Below are 16,643 nucleotides of genomic sequence, written 5' to 3' on the forward strand. Positions count from 1 at the left end.
CGGGCCTGTGTGGTCCCTGTCTGGATGAATATAGCTTCTTATAAATTCTTGGTTTTTGGACTTCCATACAGTTGAAGTTTCTGTTGAAATTATCCGTGATCCTTCTTATGGTTGTGCAAGGAGGCAAAGTGTGTCTACTTATGCCTCCATCTTGACTGGAAGTCTCCTAAATTTATTAAAATCATATTTTCTCTTCTTTCCTTCCTCTCTTCTGGTATTTTTGTGATTTGAAAGCTGTTTTGCAAAAAATACCCTCACAAGTAATTCACTCTCTAGAAACTAGATGGAGTGAGTTTCGAGAAATCATATTTGTAATGACTGGTAATGTGTCTGTTTAGAGCAACTCTACTATGGAAGTAAGGATCTGCTCTTAGGTAGTGTTGGACAATACTCCATGTTACTGTGGGCAGCCAAAGAAATGAAATGGGTTGCCTATTACAGTGGGTAGAAAGGCTTTTTGGGCATATTATTTTATTTCCTGAGCTTGTTGTGAATGTTTTTGAAAAACATTTTACTTTCATTTGCAATATTTATCAGAAAATTGGGTATATTTGATATGGGACTCAGTGTTTCCATAGTCTTGACCTTTACTGTTTTTTTTTTAACCACTTGTTCTTTAATTTATAAGTAGGAGTTGTAATTTTTTGTAACTATTAACCTATGTGTCTTATGTGTTTTATTCAAACTGATTTTGTTTATAATCTTGTTTTTAGAGAAACCAAATTCACTTGGAAATATTTCCTTGACAGAGGTCCCAAAGTTGGACACTTATTGATTTTTTTGTAAGTATTTATTTATTATTTTAAATGTAATTTGTATTTTTAGTGAAGTAATAATATGCTTGATTTAAATAGTAAAATAGTAATACATCTTGAAAAGAAAAAAAATCCTGTGCTCTATTCTTCTTATCTCTCTTCAGAGGCAACCGTTTTTAGGTTTCTTTCTTAAAGCTGTTTCTTTTGGCATTTACTGCTGTATAGCTATATTTACTTTTAATTTTACAGCTTGTGTTTTCAATTCTAAGTATTATCTTTTGACTTCTTCCTACTGATGATGACCAGGATGTATTTTCCTGACTTTTCTCCACAGATCTACCATTTTGGGATTCCCTTGGGGTTACTCTCCTTTGTGAATCTTCTATTTTCTGGATTCTGTGTTATCTTTCTTTGTTAATTCCCTCACTTTGGTGGGAGATATGTGTGTATGTGTGTGTGTGATATATATATATATATATATAGACACACACCAATATTTATACATCCATGTATGGGATTTAAAATTAAAATTTATTTTTTAATTGTTGGCTGTTAGTATGTAAGAACACACTTAATTTTTTATATCAACATTGTATTTTGCAATCTTGACATATTTATTTGCTTCTAGTAGTAGTTTTGTGGATTCCTTGGAATTTTCTACATAAGTGATCATAAGATCTACAAATAAGTTTTAATACTTTCTTTCTGATCTTTATGTCTCATTTCTTTTTCTTAGCTTATCGCAATGGCTGGTACCTTAAATCTAGCATTGAGTAGAAAGTGATAAATGTGAGCATTGTTGCCTTATTTTTCATCTCAGGGGAAAACAATTCAGTCGTTCACCTTTAATTGTGATGTTCGTTTTGCAAAGGTTGACCTTTCTACGGAAGCTATAGATAGGCCTGGGATGTGACTACCCACCATGATCTGCCCAGTTAGTAAATTATGATGAAACCATCCTGTGTGGTTACTTTCACTCACCGAGCTTCTCAGTCCTGCCTCGTTGCCTTCAGAGCTGGTTAAGTTTGTGATGTAGCCCCTTTTTAGTTCACATTATTTTCTTATGCTAGGCATTTAAAAGTTTTAAGTTTCCTGGGAAGAACTGTTTTAGTTGCAATCTGCAAATTTTGATGTTTTATTTTTGTTACCATGTGGTTCAAAGTACTTCCTAGTCTTTAAAAATTTTATCTTTGATCTATGAACTCTTCAGAGGTGTGTTGTTCAATTTCCATATATTTGAAATTTTCCTAGATAATTTATTGTTACTGATTTCTAATTTAATTACATTGTAGTCAGAGAATATACTTTGTGTGATTCTGATCCTTTTAAATTTGTTGAGACTTTATAGCATACCACATGGTCTATCTTGGTAACGTCCAATGTACATTTGAGAGCAATGTGTGTTCTTCAGTTGTTAGATTTTCTATGAATGGCAGTAAGGTCAGTCACAGTGGTTGATAGTGCTGTTCGGATCTTCTTTGTCTCTCCTGATTTCTTTCTTGTCTAATTATTCTATCAGTTACTAAGATGGAACATACAAATCTCCTTCTATAATTGTGTCATTGTCCTTTTCATTCCTTAATTCTGTTTTGCTTCATGTGTTTTGAAGTGTATATATATTCATAATTGTTAAGTCATTGTGATAAAGTGTCTCTTTTATAATTATGATGTCCTTTTTTTTCTGATAATACTCTTTGCCTTAATAAGTGATTAGACACTTTATGTAGGGCAGGGCTGGTATTTGTGGTATTCTTCTCTGAGTCATTAGCTTGGGCCCTGCCATTTCACGGAGAGTCCCTAATGCTAGTTTCTGTTGCCGTTTTCTCTCAGGTCGGTCAGTTTCTCTAGAAAAAAGTCATCCAGTCTGTAAATCTGAAGGGGGCTGGATGACTACTGTTAATTGATGCCCCATATTTTCAGTACAGCCTCATTCCTCCTCACAGTTATGCCTGGCAAACTCTCCTCATTAGTGGCATACAGAATAAACTCGTTTCATGCTCCTGTTAAGTTGCTCAATTGTTGCGTTAGGAAATGAATTGGTCCTTCTACACAGACCCCCAAACCATTCCTTTTGTGTTTATCTTTACCCTTTACATAGTAGCTCAGTTTTGTGGCCCTTCTGGAATGCTGCATCATGAGCAGACTTTTTTTTTTTTAAGCTGAATTATCTTCCTGGTGATCGCATCTCCACCCCAGCAGTGAGTAAGGTTTCAGCTTTCTCCTGTTTGCTGATTCAGTTCCCAGTTATGTATTTTTTTTCCATCTTTCAGAATTTTGTAGACATCTCTCATATGCTGTTGTTTCTTCTCCTGTTTTTTTTTTTTTTATTTGTCATTTTTGGAGGGAATGAAGGTGAGCATATATTCAATCATACACTTTTATCATATAGGCACTTTAAATTATTTATATTAAGTCTTAATTAACATACATTATTGTTAACCCAATCTTTAGGATATAAAACACTAATTCAGTGTTATCTTTTGCTATATATGGAAAAAAGAAAATATGTGTGTAGGGGCGTGGGGTGGAGGGGTGTCCACTGTATTTTAGTTATTTGAAAACTAATATATCTCTTGCTGTGGATTTCATTTACATTAGAAAGTGATAGTGGTGTTTACTATCTTTATGTTGTGTTTGGTAAACACTGAGCAGTAATTTACACATTTTCCATTTATTGGTTTTCATAGTACTGTCATTTTTTTTGTTATTGTTGGAAGGGGCTAATAATTGTATACTGTGTTATAAATGATTAGTTGTACTTGTATTTTGAGAATTTATTAATTGTTGCTGTCTTTTTTCAAATGCCTTCTTTTTGAAAATAAGCACATTAGGCCTATTATATAAAATAGAGATTTCCTTGACCTGGGAGTTACGGTTTTAACCTGGGTTAGTCAGTTAAATACATTGCCAATTTCTTAACCTATAAGTGGGAAATAAAAAATTTACAGGTCGTTAAGGGTACCTTACTTGTAAGATAATAGACAGGGAAGCATTTTAAGAACTATAAAGTAGGACATCTGTGTAAAGTGTTGTGTTGAGTAATTAATGTGTTCTTGAGCATTCAGGAATTAAACTGTTTGTATTTATGTTCTTTGGTAATTGAATGCTTCTTGCAAATAACTTAGTTCAGTACTCTTCATGGTGTAAAACTTGTCCTATGCTTTGCAAAATGATGCTTATTTCGTGATGGCTGTGAAGCCCAGGTTCAATCCTTCATGAAGGTTGAATAGACAACTGCCTAAATGATGTTTATTTAAAGGATGCTCAAGAACTCATAGGTCTCTAAATTGCTCCATGTTCAACCTGGAATTTTGGGATGATTTCCAAAGACTCCTGTTAAGTTGCCTGTATTATCACTAGAGAAGTTATATCTTGAGATGTCGTCTACCTATGACATGTCAACTCAATTTAATTAATCTGGAGAACAGGATCTTAAGAAATAGGATATAGGTCTGTTTTTTGGAAGGGAGAGTAGAATGTAGAGCAGTGTCAGGATGGTAGGCCTTGATAGAGCGCCATAGATAGTTGTTAGCCTTGGGAAGCAAGGAAATAATCTCAAGCTGAAAGGATAATATGGCTATTTTGTAGTACTTTTAGATCCAGCCCTGTCTGGTCTCTTAATCATGATAATAGCTCTATGGTTATGGTCACATTCAAGCATAAAATCCATGGCACTTGAATTTCAATGGTCTAGTAAGTACTAGCAACTTAGCAACACTTAATATGCTCCTCACATAAGCTTCTTAAAGCTTGTTTTAGATGTGAGGAGAAATAGAAGTTTTTTTACTCTCAATTGGGAGAACTGGGAAAAAAAGAATATTAATAATTGGCTATTTCTCCCATAGCATAATTAGCATTTTGACAAAGTATAAAGCATTAATGAATGTGTTGCTTATTTAATGTTTGCAACCTTTCCTTCCCCCACCTTTTCCGCTCTTGTTTAGTTTACTTGTAAGCAGCTAGATTATAGAGACAATAATAAATTTATATTGATTTTGTCAGTTTTGAGATAATAGTGATCAATACATTAGGAATATTTTTAAAATAGAAAATACACTCATCTAGCTATGAACTTTTATATTTGTTGACATAAGGTGTAAATAACTTAAGTGCTTGAAAAACCCTGGCGACACTGGCTTTAGAAGCCATTTGAGTACATTGCATTTGCTTATGATATTTTTGGTACTAGAAATATTCAAAATTTTTATTAGAAGATAGCATTATTATTGAATTGAACAGACTTACTTTCTGGGCCATTGCAATGTGATACCATCAAAGATTTCTGATATACTTTGTGTGTACCCTAGTCTCTGTGGAAAGTATTCCTGGGATGGTAACCTCCCCTCTTTTCTGTGTCCAAGTCCTTCTTTTTGAATCTGTGATATTCAGTGTGATACTATGGAAAATAATTGCATGCACACGTAGTTTTTCTCCTTCCCTCATCCCCTGCCCCCTCTCTGGTAACTACCAGTCTGTTCTCCGTATCTGTGAGCTTGTTAACATATATATATTTTATCTTATTTTATTTTTTATTTGTTTTTAAGGATAGAGCAGTACCATTTGAATTGTTCATTTTGTAGTCTCTTTTTTTGCTTTGTTTCATTAATCTTAATTTTCTAAGTATTTTTTGTTTGTTTTTTTAGAAAAGTTACTAATACTGCAATTTAAATGAAGACTGTCTTTGAATGCTTGCATGTGTTTGAATGTCAAAATGTTTTTTTTTATTGTAAGAGGAAGCCAATCCTAGTTAACACATTTCTCTGCTAATTCAAGGTTAGGTTTTTAATCAAGTTATACTTAGCAATAATTATGTTATCGAGGTAGGTCAGTGTTGGAGGGGAGTGGTGATGTAGGTCTTGTAGTGTACTTTCACTAGGGACAGGCCCCAAAGGTCAGAGTCCTGTGTGGTTTGGTATTGACACTACTATTGTGTAAGCCAAGAGTCCTGGGTGGTTCCAGCCAGCCTTCCTTTGCATGGGGAGTGGGCCGCACAAAGCAGTAGAATCCAGACAGAATAGGCTTTAGAATCTAGATAAGCAATGAAAGTGACATTGCTATGGAAACTTTGTTCCACTTTTTGCAAATATGTAACAGAAAAGTAACAATAACCTAAACAAATTTACATTAGTACCACATTCAGAGAATTAAGATTTGTTTACCCAGCAGCAGTCCAAAGGTGTGACTCAGGTTAGTCAGTTTTCAGTTACTTAAGAATACCAGCTTATTATTGACTTCTCTTTAGGATTCACTGACAAAGAATCTATAGAAAACTACACTGAGCTTCTCCCTGGGTAAGGGTTTTTATTTGGAAGAATTACTTGGTAGATGTTACAGCAATGTACAAAGCTCTAGTCTGTCCTTGACTTAATTAAGATGTAGTTTTTCCTCTAAAAGGTTGTTTTATAGCCTTGTAGGGCAATCAGACATGGGCATAATGATAATAGAGTGGTGAGAGCCCCCAGAGAGGCCAGGAGTTCAGAGGAGGGAAAGAAAGACACTCAGATCCGTAGTGAGTCAGGGGAGCAGGCTCAGTAAAGCTTCATGTAAGAAGTGGTATTTGAGCGTGCTAGTTGGGGTCTGAGCATATGAACAGCTCTTCAGATTGAGGCATGGGCAAGTGTTGGAAATAAGAACTTCAGATGTGCTACAGTGTCTGGCATGGGATGTAAATAATGATGATGCCAGCATTTATTGAATGTCTAACTTGTTCTAATTATTGTTTGTTTTCATTCATTTCCTCATAACAATAATACAATAACCCTCCAAGGCAGATCATCCCCATTTTATGGATGAAGAAACTGATGTACAAGTAGATTAAGAAACTTAAAAGGGTTAGGAAACATCTTCCAAGTAGAATTTGATCCCATACTGTTTTGGAGAATCCCCCTGACTTGCTGTGTTATTCTGTGGGAAATGTAGCAAAGGTGGATTGGAGTCTGTTTATGTAGAGCCTCAAATGGCCACATGAATAATTTAATATATTGGAAGAGACCTTTTTTTTTTTTTAATGGTTCTGTGTAACTGTTTTTAACACATACTCTCATTTCTTTCAATGTGTCATGCTTTGCTGCCTTTGGAATGCCTTTCCCACTTTACCTGGTTAATCTTTACAAAGGCTTCAATTCTTTGCTCATATGTTACCTTTTCTGTGAGACTTCTCCCAATTGCCATGGAAGAAGGGATTTGGACTGTGTATCCTTTTTATATCCCTGGTGTTAAGCTCATCTTTGTGGCTCAGTGAAGCTCAGATGAATCTCAACCGATTGAAAGGGAGGGTGATGAATTTTTAGAAATCTTACTCTTTTTATTGCTTTCTTTCTGAGTTATGTGTGTTTGAAATACCTAGAGAAGATGGAAAGTAATATACAGTATAACACCTTGATTGATTGGGTTTCTCTGAGAATGAAGGAGGGATTATCCTGGATTCTGGTTACTGGGGATGATTTGAGTTAGGCTGGGCTCTGGGCTTGAGGTTAAGGGAGGTGTAACATTTACACTGGCAGAGGAGACGGCATGCCCAGCCGAGAGCAGCATGAGCAGAAGACAGAGATGGGGTGAAATAGAAATAATACTATCTGCCTTGCAATGTGAGCCTCTTGGCTTCCTGCTACACCCTGTGAAGCATTTTACAGCATAGAGAATCTCTTGAAAGCCCTGATTTTCCTTTAGAGTCTGCCAGAAAGATGCCTGAGCCAGCAAAATATTTGCCTTATTGTGGTTTGAATTTAGGTAAATTCCTAACACATAGAATATAAAATTCAAATGCTTAAGATGCCTTTTTGGTAGAAAAAGTGCTTTTGAAAAATAGGCCCATTTGGTCTAAATTAAACTTACCCTCCAGAAATTCCTTAAAATCTTAAAACAAGTTACCTGATATTTAACTGGCATGTAGTCAGCCTGACTTGAGTTTCCTCTGACTGTCTTCTTTAGACAGGAGAGATGTTCAGATTGCTATAATGCACTGGTGGGGTTGAAGTCAGCCTCTTGTTCTTGATGTAGAGGCACTCTCCTGGTGATGTGGGGAGCTGAAGTTACTGAGGAGAGGCAGGGTTAACTGGAGTGGTGGAGAGGGAACGATAAAGAACTCTCACAATAAAGGAGGGTGTTGGAATTCAGAGAGAGGGTGTCTTTGTTGGGAAACATCTCCCAACAATTGGAAATGTTTTAAGGTGCTTTTGAGGCATAACCCAAAGAACTAAAAATGATGCCTTGAAAGTACCTGCGCCCCAAATTAAAAGCCTTGTCTTGTACCGAAGTTTGGATTAAAAGTGGTCATGTTGTTGGAAGCACCCAACAGACAAGGAACAGACTTCCTCAAGATAGTCAAGGTTATATAGCTCACCATTTGACTGGTTGATTATTCTGAGGAACAGAGGTTCTACCTTTGGTAGAATGAAGGATGACTGGGAAGGTGTGTCCAGCCTCCATCCCAGAGTTCTCTCTAGACATAGTCGCTATTTTTCAGTTCTCCTTTTCTACTGAAGATTTTAGGACCATAGGTGTTTACATGTAAGGTCCATGAGGTATGGACTTGGTCTTGTTCCCTAATATACCCCAAGGTCTAGAGGAGCATTATCAAACAAATATAATGTGAATCTCCATATATTTAAAACTTCTAGTTGCCATGTTAAAAGATAGTAAAAAGAGACAGATAACCTTTTTTAAAAAATGTTTTATTGATTACGCTGTTACAGTTGTCCCAATTTCTTTTCCCTCTGCTCCCCTTCACCCAATGGCCCCCCTCCCTCCAGTTTCCCCCCCTTTTAGTCCATGTCCATTGGTTGTGCATATAGTTCTCAACCTCTTCCTGTCTACTCCATTCCCTCATACTATGCTTCTTAATTCCTGTACCATCTCCCTCCCTTTCCCCCTTCCTCCTTCCTGCTGACCTCCCCCCAGTATGTTCCCCATACCTATAATTCTCCCCCACCTCCCATTGCCTATTTAGTTTGCATTTGTTTTGATTCCCTAGCTTCTGTTGTTGGTTGTTGTGATGCAGTTTTCATTTTAATGTTCATAGTTTTGATCCTTCTTCTTCTAAACCAGTCCCTTTAACATCTCATATAATAGTGTTTGGGATCTAATGAACTCCTTCAGTTTTGCTTTGTCCTGGAAGCACTTTCTCTGCCCTTCTATTCTGAATGACAGTTCCGCTGGGTATCGTATTCTTGGCTGTAGGTTTTTGCTTTTCATTACTTTGAATATTTCTTGCCAGTCCCTTCTTGCCTGCAGGGTCCCCTTTGAGAAATCAGCTGATAGTCTAATTGGGACCCCTTTGTACATGATTCTTCTCTCTTGCTGCTTTTTAAGATTCTCTCTTTATCTTTAATTTTTGACAGTTTGATTATAATGTGTCTTGGAATGGTTCTTCCTGGGTCCAGTTTTTTCTGGAACTCTGTGCTTCCTGGACCTGTAAGTCTATTTCCTTCCCAAAGTTAGGGAAGTTCTGATTCATTATTTTTTCACATAATTTTTCAATTTTAGTTCTTCTTCGCCCTCTGGCAATCCTATTATTCGAATGTTCGTTCGCTTATAGCTGTCCCAGAGGTTTCTGATCCTCTCCTCATATTCCTCACTTTTTGTTTCCTCTTTCTGCACTGGTTGACTGTTTGTTCCTTCCCTATGTTCTGATTTGTTGATTTGATCCCTGGCTTCCCCTTCCTCACCACTTGTCTTGTATGTATTTTTGTTCATTTCAGCAGAACTTGCCTTCATTCCCTCCCTGTCTTGATTAAGTCCCGCTGTTAGGTCTGTAAGCTGCCTTATCACTATAGCTCTGAACTGAGCCTCTGAAAGGTTTTCTATTTGTTCGTCTGTCAGGTTTTGCATCTGCTGCCTGGTGAGCTGCGTCACCAGGATTTCAATCGTTGTCTGCTTCATTCTGACAGATTTGTGTTTAGCTTTGCTTCTTGGGCAGGCTGTAGGGGGCGGAGCCCCATGCACTTGTCACTACCTAGGGATCGGCAGCGATCGGTGACCTTTTCACCGCACTGTGGCGCTTTGTGTGGGGGCGGGGCTCTGAGATGGATTCCTGACATTACTCTCCACTGAGAGACCGGGATCCGTCCCCCTGCCCTGCGGGCCTTATCGTCCGAGGCAATGGGGTGGTTGCCTTTCCCAGCGTTGGAATCACGAGCTGCGGGGTCTTGACTGCAGCTGGGCTTGCTCCCCTGGCATTTCTCTCAGTCCCGCGGCTATGCCCGCTGCTACCACAGACAGGACCTTGGTTTCTCGCCCCTCCTACCCATCCTGACGAGCACTGCTGGTTTATAACTTCATACGTTGGGCTTCCATGTAGTTGTATTTTCTGGAATTTCTGGTTTTCTTTTGTTTTGAGATAGTTGTATGCCTTCTTAGTTGTAGAGGGAGACCGAGCGTGTCAGTCTAAGCCTCCATCTTGGCCGGAAGTCCGAGACAGATAACTTTAACAGTAGATTATATCCAAAATTATCATCTCAACATGTAATAAACTTTTCATTCACACCAAGTTTTCAAAATCCAGTGTTTATTTTATACTCACAGCACGTCTCAATTTGGACTAGTAGCATTTTGAATTTTTAATAGCCACATGTGACTCCTGCTTATTATATTGGACAGTGCAGGTCTGGAACTATATCTGATGTATGGAAGAAGCACAGCAAATATCTTTTAAATTAAGGAAGAAGAAAAGAAGGGAGAGAGGGAGGGAGGAAAGGAAGAAGGAAATGGCAAAACTTCAAAGAGAAGTAAACAAAGAAACACCATTTTACTTGTTTTTAGTTGGAAACTGTCCTAGCAGTTTCTAACCAGGACAGCAGCTGAATGGTGCTTATTAAAATTTTAGTTTAAAATCATTTGCAAATATGTTATCTTACTGATATATATACCTTTTAGCAACATTATCTAGACAGGTCAAGTTTTACTGATCTTAATTTACAAGCTTATCTCGGTTAAGTGAATTATGTAGTTTAACCAGGATTCAAACTCTTTTAAGTGTCCTAGCTCAGTACTTCCTCCTCCTACTGTGTGGGTTAGGTGTGCCCAGACTTCCCTGTGAACACCAGGTGGTACTTAGATATGGATGGCTATTAAAAGGTAGACTGAATTGAAATTGTTTATACAGAACTATTTAAAACTAGTGTTTTAAAGACCACACCTTACCCCTGGCCAAGTGGCTTGGTTGGTTGGAGCATTGTCCTGTACACCGAAAGGTGGCGGATTTGATCCCTGGTCCGGACACTTACCTGGATTGTGAATTCAGTCCTCAGTTGGGGCACATATGGGAGGCAACAGATCGATGTTTCTCTCTCACATTGATGTTTCTCTCCCTCTCTCTCTACAATGATTAAAAACATATCCTTGGATGAGGATTAAAACAATAAATAAATAAATGCCACACCTTAAAGTTTGTTTTTCATTTAATAATCAAAGACATGGCTGGGTGCATAGCCAAGAACATTGTGAGTGCATCTGTGGCTTGCTCTAGGTGTTAGGATCTTCTGAATTATAAAAGGCACGCAAAAACTTGGTGAGTAAGATGAGTATTTAGAACAAGATATGCATACATGTGTTTGAAACTGTTGCTCTGTGTAACCATTTTACCTCTACAGACATTGTTCTCCAGTAGGATTGTGTCATGATTTTCTGTTCTAGCACATGGAAAAAATGTCTGGTCTCTTACACAATGGAAAAGTGACTGAACCAGCATAATAACCCTCCAGTGCTTAAGTTATTAGATTTTGTGGCTTGTTTCTTGAACCATTAAAATTGTTAGTTTTAAACAAAATTGTAAAACAGATACTTTTGGCATAATTCAATTTGTTATGTTTAAAATGTTGGAGAGGAATTAAGGTTAATTTCTAGCGTATCAATATGATTTTATGGAAATAGTACATTTCAACATCCTTTTGGAAAGAGGCCAATATCGATCAATTTTGTATCCAAATCCTACTCTGCAGAGCAGTGTGTTAATGAGATATCTGTGCATAATGCATGTTATACAAGGTGTTCAAATATTTGAATTTGTGAGAAACAACTTTAGTTTGCAGAAAATGGCATTTATTGAGAAAAAGAGAGACCTACAATATAACTTTTTAAAAATCCTCACCGGAGGCTATGTTTATTGGTTTTAGAGAGAGAGAAAGGGAGAGAGACACACACATTGATGTGAGAGAGAAACATCGATTGGTTGCCTCCTGTACATGTCCTGACTGGGGATTGAACACACAGCCTTTTGGTGTATGGGTTGACATTCCAACCGAGTCACCCAGTCAGGACCAATAAAATATTAAGCTTTTTCCAAAATCAGAAGATATTGCAAAGTATTTTGTTCACCGTTACTTAATTTAAGATAAGGAACCATGAATTTGAAAAAAGAAAGTAATGCAAATGTTATTCAATAAAAAGTGTATATGCAGATCTTTGTCACAGCAAAATCCACTGCCTAAATTTTAATTGACCTAAGCTGAAATCAAAGAAGTTAATTCTCATTTATTGTGCATATTTTGGAGATCAATCACAAGGGGTTTTCTACAAAACCATATATATCATTTTCTATTGTGTACATGAAGGATTTGAGTGGATAGCTCCTACACGTACTTTTTTAGAAGTATATTTTATTGATTGTGCTATTACAGTTGTCCCAATTATTTTCCCCTTTGCCCCACCCCTCCAGCAATCATAGTTCATGTCTATGGGTCGTGTATATAAGTCCTTTGGCTTCTCCATTTCCTTTACTATTCTTACATCCCCTTGTCTATTTTGTATCTACCAATTATGCTTCTTAATGCCTGTACCTTTCCCCCCATTCTCCCACTTCCCCCTCCCCACTGATAACCCTCCATATGGTCTCCATATCTGTGATTCTGCTCCTGGTCTAGTTTGTTTTTTAGATTCACTTGTTGATTGTTGTGAGTTTGTTGTAATTTTACTGTTCATAGTTTTGATCTTTTTCTTAAATAAGTCCCTTTAACATTTCGTATAATAAGGGCTTGGTGATGACAAACTCCTTTAGCTTTACTTTGTCTGGGAGGCACTTTATCTGCCCTTCCATTCCAAATGATAGCTTTGCTGGATAGAGTAATCTTGGTTGTAGGTTCTTGCTTTTCATCACTTTGAATACTTCTTGCCAGTGCCTTCTTGCCTGCAAAGTTTCTTTTGAGAAATCAGCTGATAGTCTTATAGGCACCCCTTTGTAGGTAACTCTCTGCTTTTCTCTTGCTGCTTTTAAGATTCTCTCTTTATCTTGAATCTTTGGCAATTTAATTGTGATGTGTCTTGGTGTGGTCCTCTTTGGGTCTAGCTTCTTTGGGAATCTGTGTGCTTCTTGGACTTGTATGTCTATTTCCTTCACTAAATTAGGGACTTTTTGTTTCACTAATTTTTTAAATAAGTTATCAATTTCTTGCTCTTTCTCTTTTCCTTCTGTCACCTCTATGATTTGGATGTTGGCACTTTCGGAGATGTCCCAGAGTCTTCTTATTCTCTCCTCATTTTTTTGGACTCTTGTTTCTTCATTCTGTACTGGTTGACTGTTTATTTCTTCCTTATGTTTTAATTCACTGATGTGAACCCTGGCTTCCTTACCTTCACTGTTGGTTTCCTGTGGATTTTTTAAAAATTTAGTGTAGCCTTCATTTCTCTTCTTATGCATTTGCTGTACTCTGTGAGTTCTCTTATCATCCTTATCACCAGTGTTTTGAACTCTGCATCTCATAGGTTAGCTATCTCCATTTCATTTAGTTCTTTTTCTGGAGTTTTGATCAGTTCTTTCATTTGAGCCATATTTCTTTGTCTTGTCAATTTAGCAGCCTCCTTGTGTTTGTTTCTGTGTATAAGGTAGAGCTGCTTTGACTCCCTGTCTTGGTGCACTTGTTACATTGTAAGAGCATAGCCTTAGGTATTTGCCAGGGTTTGGCACTCGCCCCTTTTCCAGTCACTTCACGCACTTCCTGCAAGCAACTGGTACCCTTCTGTTTGTTGCCCTGGTTGTGGCTCCCAGAGTAGGTCGGTTTGCAGACATTTCATGGCCATGGGGGCCCTCTAAATGGACTCTCCTGAGAGATGGGCAGTTCCTTTTGCTGCCTCAAACCCCCACTGATTTTCATAATCAGAAGCTATGAGGCTTTCTTTCCTGGCACTGGAACCCTGGGCTGTGTGGTCTGGCTTGGGGCTGGTATTGCACCCCAGGTGTCTTTCTTGGCTTTTTTCTGCCACACTTGAATGTGAAACTGCCCATTCCGTGGATGCTACCGCTGCTTCCACACCATGTCTTCTCTGCCCCGGCTCCTGTCTCTGCCTCTCCAGCCGTCTGGATGAATATTTCTTTGTTAAATCCTAGGTTGTTGAACTTCCATACCATTTGATATTCTGGCAGTTCTGGTTGTTTTTTGTTTTGAGATTAGTTGTGAGCCTTCTTATGGTTGTGTAAGGTGGCAAAGCATCTCTACCTATGCCTCCATCTTGTCTGGAAGTCTTCTACACATACTTTTGTTTCTTTTTTCATAGCCTGGAGAAATGCTATGAATTCACATAAATGAATATTTTAACTGACCGAAGCTCACTCTTTCTCTGCCAAATCCCAGACTCGAGAGCCTCACACTTGCTCTTCTTTCCTACTAGGATAACCTAGAATCTGAATGGATGGGGAGCCTGGAGGTTCTCCATGCAGAAGTTGGTGGAATCTTGAAATTCACTTGGTTTGAATGACAGATGACTGAGGGTCTGGGATCGCAGTTCCCAGCTCTGGCTGAACATCAGAATCACCTGAGGAGCCTTAAGACTTTAATGCTGCCAGTCTCATCTGTTTTACATCAAAGTCTCTCTAGTGCATCATATAACTCAGCTAAGATACCAATTTCTCATTGAAGAGCTGTCTTGAATCATCTGTAACCGTGGTATATCATATAATTTTTATCACTATACCTCTTTATTAGTAGTGATTCTGTTGAATCTCAGAGACAGGGAGACTTGGTAAAGAGTGAGACAGGACTGGCTCCTCTGCATGAAGTCCTGAGGGGCACAGACTCCCGGAGTTGGGGAGGTGGTGGTGGCTGGAAGGGAGAGGGATGGACCAGGAGGCCAGTTCTTAGAGCCTATAAGGGATTTTCTGGATTTTTTTTTTCCTTTTTTTTCTCTGTGTGTAGGTGGGAATACTGTTTTGTATCCTGTTTATTAATTTAATATGAACAACTTCCCATGTATATAGCTGTTTTTCAAAAGCATGGTTTTCATTGGTTGTTTTGTTGCCCATATATTTTCTTTATTTAGTTAAAACACTACTTAAGAATTGGCTTGGGTGCCTTTCCTGCACAGAGGATGTTGAAAGGACCTCTGCTGGGCTCCACAGACTATTGACTTTGAAGTTCCTATCACACTTGCCTTAGGTAATTTTTTGCATACACATCTAATTCTCCATCTAGCATTTATTGAATTCTTCCTTTGAAGAGGCACTATCTTTGATAAGACCTCACAATACAATGGCAATGAAAAGGAAATTAAAAATAGTTTTGTACCTGCATTCAACATATTTAGTCCATAGCCTGGAGAGATGCAGACATTATTCACATAATCACACAAGTAAATGTTAACTTACAACTGTGTTAAATGATTTGAAGGAAGGCAAATGCTGCAAATGAGAACAGTGCAAATGAATAAGAGCAAGGTATTTATTTGACCACAGGTTTAATACAATTCAGGTCTTGTGCTTCTGTAAAGGTCAGTGCAACCAAGAAGTGCCTTGTACACTCCAGAAACCTAATGTGCTGACAGTATTCTGCTGTGGTTGAGAACATTGGGGTTCTTTGTGCCCAGCTCTGACCAACCTGAGTACAGTCAAAGGAGGGGTCCACACTGAAGAAGAATTTAGAAAGGATTTCAAATGATATCTGGTTAGAACAACTGTAGCGAGTGATTCTGAGGAAAAGAAGACACAAGGAGGACATTTTAGGTGTTCTCCAATATGTAGTCATTTATCAAGGTATATACAAGGGATTCTGACAATTGATGGGAGTGAGACTGCTCTGCTGGTACCCTTTCCATTCTAAGATTTCACTATATTTGGATAATCCCTAGCTATTCAATATCCAGTGAGTACCAAGAAGACCCTGGGGACTGTTTTCAGCCTTCGTGAATTTAGGTGTGGAGGAAGTGTCCATGTGGCTCCCTGCCTAGTGACCCCTCCAACTCAACCTTCTAGGCAAGAGAAAGCTGCAGAGGCTTGGGAACCCCCAGGAAAGCTATGATTCCCAATAACCAGTATCTCCCGAGGACAAGCTGCTACAGGTAAATGCTTCAGGGATTCCCCGTAACCCATGGGATGCAGTCTGAGTGTCTTCTAGGGTGTCAGGCTGTCTGGCTTCCTTGCCAACTCCTCTCTCCTCACCGAGCCTTGTTTGTTCTGGTGATGTGGAGACTCCTTACATAATGTGATGTTCTTGCCCTTTGGCGCCCTTGCTTTTTCTTTTTTTTAAACACTCCTTTCTATTATTGAATAAATTGTTATTATTACTATTTTTAGGACCAGCTTAAATGGTAGCATCTGTAGCTTTACGGCTTCCTAGCATTAGTTACTTTATAGTGTATACTTCTGATATAGTATTACTGAATTTTGAAATTTAATTATTCAGCTTGCTTCTCTGGACTGTAAAGTCTTTGAAGACATAGATTAAGTTTTGTATTTGACTTTTCAATATCTAAAAGGCACTCAGTAAATGGCACATCCTGGGCATTCAGAATGAATGAATATAATACTCATTTGCTTTATAATATTAATAACTTATTGTAGCCTTGGCTTTGGAACTTGTCATATGTAACATAAATAGTTGAACTTAATAAATAGTTGAGTAAAACCTTGTGAAGGCAGAAGTACAGCTTTCTTGAATTCTTTATTAAAGATGCCTATTAATATAG

The 16,643-nt window shown here is 38.0% G+C and overlaps 1 protein-coding gene across 1 annotated transcript in view; it reads left to right on the forward strand.

Annotated features, from left to right (window-relative positions):
• Positions 1 to 728: 728 nt before the first annotated feature.
• Positions 729 to 16,643, forward strand: part of SIPA1L1 (signal induced proliferation associated 1 like 1) — a 291,340-nt gene continuing 275,425 nt past the window's right edge. The window contains exon 1 of the mRNA XM_090271076.1: positions 729 to 782. The gene's annotated coding sequence lies outside the window, so the exon portion shown is untranslated. The remainder of the gene's footprint in view (positions 783 to 16,643) is intronic.

The sequence above is a fragment of the Furipterus horrens genome, unplaced genomic scaffold, assembly GCF_987537825.1.
Source record: "Furipterus horrens unplaced genomic scaffold, mFurHor1.1.pri manual_scaffold_3, whole genome shotgun sequence".
Classification (NCBI taxonomy): domain Eukaryota; kingdom Metazoa; phylum Chordata; class Mammalia; order Chiroptera; family Furipteridae; genus Furipterus; species Furipterus horrens.